Genomic DNA, 6953 nt, shown 5'->3' with positions numbered 1-6953 from the left:
GGCAATTGATACGAAGAACTGTAGTGATGTTTCATTTCAAATTTTATCATTTTGTAAATATTGTTAATTTAATACCTATTTAAATTGTTAAAATTGTTCACATTTTTGTTTGTTTATAAAAAAAAATGTTTTATTGTCCTTTTTTAACTTTACCCCTGCCCTCCGATCTCCCCCTGATTGAAATAATGTTTTTTGTTGTCTTCTTTTCTGCTTTACCTCTTCCCGAGGGTGGGACCCCTCACCCCTGCCCTCCGACCCCCCCACCCTCTGTTCCCTCCCCTCCATTCCCATCCCTGCTCTCCGCTGGTGATCACCTCCTCCCCTTCTCCTCTTCCCGCTCCAGGCTTCATCACCTGTCTTCTGTCTTCTCCCTGTGTCCTCTGGTCTTCTTCCCAGCTGGTCTTCTTCCCCTCCTCCTCCTACTTCCCTTGTTTTAGTGTTTGGGGTCATAGTCATCGTGCACTCTATGGCAATGATCTGCCATACCGTGCACCATGAGTCTGACTCTGATTACAGGTTATATATACTAGATTCTTGATAGGGCGTTGATCCAAGGAACTAGTCTGATTGCCGTATGTGGAGTCAGGAAGGAATTTTTCCCCCAAACGGAGCATGTTTTTTTTTGCCTTCCTCTGGATCAACATGTTAGGTCTTCCTTCAACTTTTCATACTATGTTCCTATTCTTTCCTCTTCTCTCTTCTTCTTGAATTAGCAGGAGGCTGTGAAAGCCTACTTCGGAGTCGGCTTTCCTGCCCCCGCACAACATCAGCTGATAACCTCAATTTGCAGGCGGCTGTGATATATTGTCCACCATCCTAGTTCCCCATTCTGGTACATGCTCCCAGTCCCCCCCATCCTGGTATATGCTCTCCCATCCTGGTATACAGGGCTGTGGAGTCGGTAAGCCAAACCGCCGACTCGGACTCTTCAATTTCCATGACTCCGACTCCCTCATACATGGCTCATGTGTAAGGGATAAATTTCCTGTAGCACAGATTCATCTCAGCTAAAAGTCCGGACCCTTAGATCAGGAATAGGACAGACATTTATAGGACATTTCATAACTTTCCAAAATTCTTATTAAAAAATATTACTCACAAACTGCATTGAACTATTGTACCCAATTTATTATATATTTTACGAGTCGGTCCATTTTATACCAATTCCACTAAAATAAGCACCTTCTCTAACTCCACAGACCTGCTGGTATATATTCCCCAATCCTGCTATATGCTTCCCCATCCTGGTATATATTCCCCATCCTGCCTGTTCTGCTGTTCTTCTATCCATACAAAAAAAAAAACACTCCTACTAGCCTTTTCCCCTCTCCCTTGCAGCGCATCCTCGAACTGGCTGGAGGAGTGTGGCGCTGGATTTCGCACCTGCGCATGCATGAACTGCGACGCCACACTTATTCAACCTCACCATTCTCTGTCTATAGATGTGATCAGAACATCTGTGTGTTGCTCACATGACCTATCACATGATCTATCAAAGGGTGTCATGTGACATGTCACGTGATACATCGGGTACCTGGGGGGGGTCCACACCTAAAGAACTGCCTGGGGCCCTGGCTACTCTTAATCCACCCCTGCTGGGTGCATCTATACAGATGCATAGATATAATGGGTGTGAGTGATGAAACATGTTATTTGTTTTTAACAAAGCGTACACAACAGCGGATATAAACTTTAACATTTTTTTATAACAAGAAAACAAATATAACAACATAAAAAAAAAAAAATAGTGGCTGCCGCGCCGCTGTTGGGCCCCACATACGTTGCCAGCATCACTTTGTGCTGTTTGACAGTTTTAGTCAGTGACGCCATCATCCTCCTGTGTGACGCCATCATCCTCCTCTGTGACGCCAGGAGGTCGTCTAATGTAGGGATTTCTACGGAGGGAATGGTAAAACTTAAGACTAATAATTCTGTACATTCATCTAATTAACAGGTACATGTTTGTTATTTAACACTTACGGTTTTCGTTTTGCTTGGGTGATGATGAGCTTAAGGACCACCCGGATCCTCTGGCATCACCGGCTAGGGAAAGACACAACACTTCATAGTACATGACAGCCCTATACTTTCCAAGTCGTATGCACCTTATTTTATGTGAAAGAATTACCGGAAGACAAAACTGCACCCATTTCATGGAGTGATGCTGTAGGTGACTCCTGCTGGGGCTCTGGGTCTGCAGGTGCTGGAGAAAAAATAAGTTATTACATACTAAAGTTCCTGCACTGTAATTACAGTTGTAACCAATGTGCCGCCATATACTGTGCTAACCTATGTTAACACCTGTGGCGGCAGACCACGCGACTGCTATGGGATCCGTGAGCTGGGGGGGGCCCATAGTATTCGCCCCCCCTCCTGCACTCCTAGCTCCGCAGCTTGATTGCCACCCACAGGCACTGTCTTGCGGCATGGCCGCGCGCAGTACGCTGTGCGGCTGTGTGTTGTAGTAATGACACGGCAGGGGTGACACTGCGTCTTTAATTGTGCTTGTCGCCCCTACCGTCATTACTAGCAGACACAGCCTTATAGCGCACTGAGCGCGGCCATGCCCGAAGATCGTGCCGGCGGTGGCAATCAAGCTGCGGAGAGGGGGGGTGCAGGAGGGGACCCCGATGAAGGGAGGCCCCGAGAGGGGCCCTGATGAAGGGAGGCCCCGGATTTTACATGCGGTTTTCTCGCCAGGCTGAAGCGTTTGTGAGGCGTCTTTGCATGCATTTCTGCATGCGGGTTGACAAGCGCTTTCCACGCGATTTTAGCATCACTTGGAAAGTGCTTGACAACTAGGTCAAACAATATAAATCCATGCAATCGGCATGGATTTATATAGTGTGACCGAAAGAATGTTAATAAATAAACAACAAACTAGACTTACCCCCCGATGGCCCCCGCAGTCTTGCCGCTCTCCTGTCCTGGCTGCCAGCTGATCGCGGGACACTGCACTAGGACCTGCCGTCACATGACTGTGACGTCAGCGCAGGTCCTACAGAGCAACGCGATGTGCCGGCAAAGGAGGAGAAGCGCTGCGGGGACCGCCGGAAGGTAAATATAATCTTTGTTATTTTATTCATTTTTTCACAGGTACGCACACAAACACGCCACACATACGCACACACACACGCCATGTCTGGAAAGTGACAGCACGGGGCCTGATTGGTGGAGCAGCAGCAGCACAACGACCGGACACTGCTGCTGCATGAAGGAGGGCAGGGCTCAGACAGCATCGGCGGACCTGCACAGATGCCGGGGAAGCGGCCCGGGCCACGATAACGAGTGGGCCCCTGTGATGGTCCAGGGCCCCGGCACTTACCCGGGTAGGCCAGGTACTGACGCCGGCCCTGACAGTTGGGGTCAGCATACTTTGCCCTGGGAGTTGAGGTGGTGTACATTAGGGTTATCATACTGTGCATGTGGATTAATTCACCATGGGGGTATCATACTGTGTTTGGGGGCACTTTTATTGGCATCATACTTTATGGGGCAATGCAAAAGGAATCTAGGACTTCAGCAGGAGGAAAATTACTATGTAAAGTTGTGAGATCTGCTCTTCTGTGACCCCGACAATTATTTAAATTTTTTTTTGGAGGGGGGCCCAATAAGAACTTCTGCTTTGTGGCCCCATGGTTCATATGTACGCCCCTGATTAACACCACTCACCATGATGGGACTGGGTCTGTGACCGGATGCTGGAAAGGCGGTCAATTGATCTGTACCTCAGATCTGCCAGCTTTTTTCGGATCTGGGTAGCGGAGCGCTCAACCCCGAACCTTCGGGCCAGGCCCCGACTGATCCTTTGCAGCACCGCCTGTTTATGGAGCACTGGGTGTTCTGAGTGCTCAAGGCATTCATAATCCCCAGAATCCAGCTGTGCTATGAGGTAGCGCACCTCAACATCCCCCCATGGAGTTGCTCTCCTCCTTGCTGCCATTTTGCCACCTCTCCTGATAAGGTAGGCCGCAACTACATCGTAAACCACGCCCACGACGCATTATCGCCGTAAAGAACGCCCACGACGCATCAACGTCTCCATAATGGCGCGCGGCTTATTAGAGGACGCTACTGCGCGCGCGAAGGCAGCGGCATGAATTATAGTATCTCCGTCAAACTGGAGACGCTGCTGCGTTTTACAAATGATGCATTATTGATGCAGCGTCTCCGGTCACACGGGAAGACTGGTCTGTTGGTGGTTTTAGGTATGGATATATATCTATATTTTAGATAGGTATGCATACTTGTGTGTCTGTGACTATGTATATGTATATGGAAGTATCTGTATATATATATGTGTGTAGATTTTTATGTATCTGAATATGTATGTGTATATGGATGTATCTGTATACATATGAGTACACCAGTGGCGTACCGCCATTGGCGGCAGACCGCGCAACTGCTATGGGGCCCATGAGCCGCCGGACCCCATAGCAGTCGCCCCCCTTCTGCACCCCCGCTCCGCTGTTTGATTGCCGCCACCCTCCGCCACTGTGTTCAGACATGGCGGCACGCTGTGCGGCTGTGTCTTGTAGTAATGATGGCAGGGGCGACACTGCACCTTTAAATGTGCTTGTGTCGCCCCTGCTGCGTCATTACTACAAGACACAGCTGCACAGCACACTGTGCGCGGCCATTCCTGAGTACAGTGCCGGTGGGCAGCGATTAATCAAACAGTGGAGCGGACGATTAATAATAAACACCTATAAACAAATATACTGCCACTGGTTTGACTACCCTGGGCACGGACCAGGTCGCCGCCACGGTGACTACAACCCCCCCCCATCCTACAAAAGCCCTGTTCCAGGTTCCCCGCACACACTGCCCAGGGGGCGCGTCATGTTCAAATATGTACGTATCTGTGTATGTGCGTGTCTGCATACTGTGTGTGTGTACGTGCATGTCTGCATATATGAAGGATGAGGGGACAGCCTGGGCCCTGTGTTGTATACCTACATTTCTCCGCCGTATCTGTGCATCATGAATGGTGTATGTATTAAAGGGGCCACTGAGATTCTTTCGCCCGGGACCCACAAAAACCTGGAGTCGGCCCTGGTTGAAAGCAATGATGGAGGAGGGAACGTCATGTGACACTCCATCTCCCATCATTGCTCCTCAGCTTCTGACTCAGTGGCGTGATGACGCGCCACGCTGTGTCAGACAGTGGAGCTGGCAGCTGCTGTGGTGTTGAGAGAGATGTGCTGCAGAGACTGAATCAGCGGGGAACGAGGAGCGGTAACTATTTATTTTTGTAAATCAGTGAGTACTGATAATACTGGAGGACTGGGGCTGCCTTTTACCCTATGCTGGGGGCTGCCTTTTACCCTATGGGGGGGCTTCATTATACTGCGTGGCGGACCATAGCGAGTGCATTATACTGTATGGAGGACCATGGGGAGTGCATTATACTGTATGGAGGACCATGGAGAGTGCATTATACTCAGTGGAGAGGTGTGGGGGCCATTATACTGTATGTAGGCCCACTATACTGCATGGAAGGCTGTGTGGGGGTCACAGTTGGTGGATTATACTGTGTTGGGGTCACCATACTTTGCCCTGGGAGTTGAGGTGGGGTACAGTAGGCAGGGCTGTGGAGTAAGTAAGCCAAACCTCCGACTCCTCCATTTCCATGACACCGACTCCCTCTTACACGGCTCATGTGTAAGTGCAAAATTTACTGCAGCACAGATTCATCTTCGCTAATAGTCCAGACCCGATCAGGAATAGAACATTTATATGACATTTCATAACTTTCCCTAATTCTTTTGAAAAAAATATTCCACACAAACTGCTTTGAACTACTGTACCCAATTTATTATATATTTTAGGAGTCGGTCCATTTTATACCGAGTCCCACTCCGACTCCACAGCCCTGAGACTAGGGTCATTACACTGTGCATGTGGAGGCTAATGAGGAGGAATTCACCATCGGGGTATCATACTGTGTTAAGGGGGACACTTTTGTTGGCATCACATTTTATGGGGCTATGAAAGAGGAATCTAGGAGTTTAGCAAGGAAGAAAATTGCTATGCAAAGGCTGGAAAGTTGTGAGATCTGCTCTTCTGTGCCCCCAACAATTATTTACATTTTTTATTTTTGGGGGGTCCCCAATTAGAACTTCTGCTATGGGGTCCCATGATTCCTATGTATGCCCCTGGAGTACACGTATGTATATACGGGCCCTTACTACTGAAACAATGAGAAACAAAGGTTTTGCAAGGAAAAACACAGTTTATTAGACAAATCATTACAAAACTGAAAGTAGTATATAATTGTCAGTAGTTACCCACTATAAGTTCTGATGCTGCCGAGGAACAGCACCAGGACCGTTAAAATACTGGCAGTAGTTGTCGCGGCAGGTCTTCGCATCATGGGTGTTTCTGCCATATCCCACTGGTTGAAGGCCTGTAATTGAAGGATCGTTTGCATGCCATTCACCGAGCTCTACTTCCCCATTGGCTAGGTCCACAGAGTCCACGAAGCCAGGCGGACAGTACGTAATTGCATCACGTCGACGAAGAAAGTTGTGAAGCGTGCAACAGGCCAAAACAACAGAGTCTAATGATGTAAGCTTCATGTTAATTGGCGTATGAAAAACTCTGAAGCGGTTGGCCATGATACCGAAGGCATTTTCTACAACACGACGTGCCCTTGACAAACGATAATTGAAAATTCTTCTTTCCTGTGTAAGACTTTTTTGGAGGAACGGTTTAATAAGATTGGGATGAAGTGGGAAGGCTTCATCGCCGACAAAAACAAAATTAAGGTTACCTGTATCTCTGGGTTGGGAGGCAAGTGTAGGTCACAGTTGTCCAATCGCTCTCCAAAAAGTGTGTGCTCTAAAACACCACCATCAGAAACCCTGCTGTTCATGCCAACATCTACATTTATAAATTCGTAATTGGCGTTAACAAGGGTCATCATGATGATGCTGAAATAGCCCTTATAA

The sequence above is a fragment of the Phyllobates terribilis genome, unplaced genomic scaffold (genome assembly GCF_046119375.1).
Source record: "Phyllobates terribilis strain yellow unplaced genomic scaffold, ASM4611937v1 Scaffold_1__5_contigs__length_1240528914, whole genome shotgun sequence".
Taxonomy (NCBI): domain Eukaryota; kingdom Metazoa; phylum Chordata; class Amphibia; order Anura; family Dendrobatidae; genus Phyllobates; species Phyllobates terribilis.
This window is presented reverse-complemented; position numbering follows the sequence as displayed.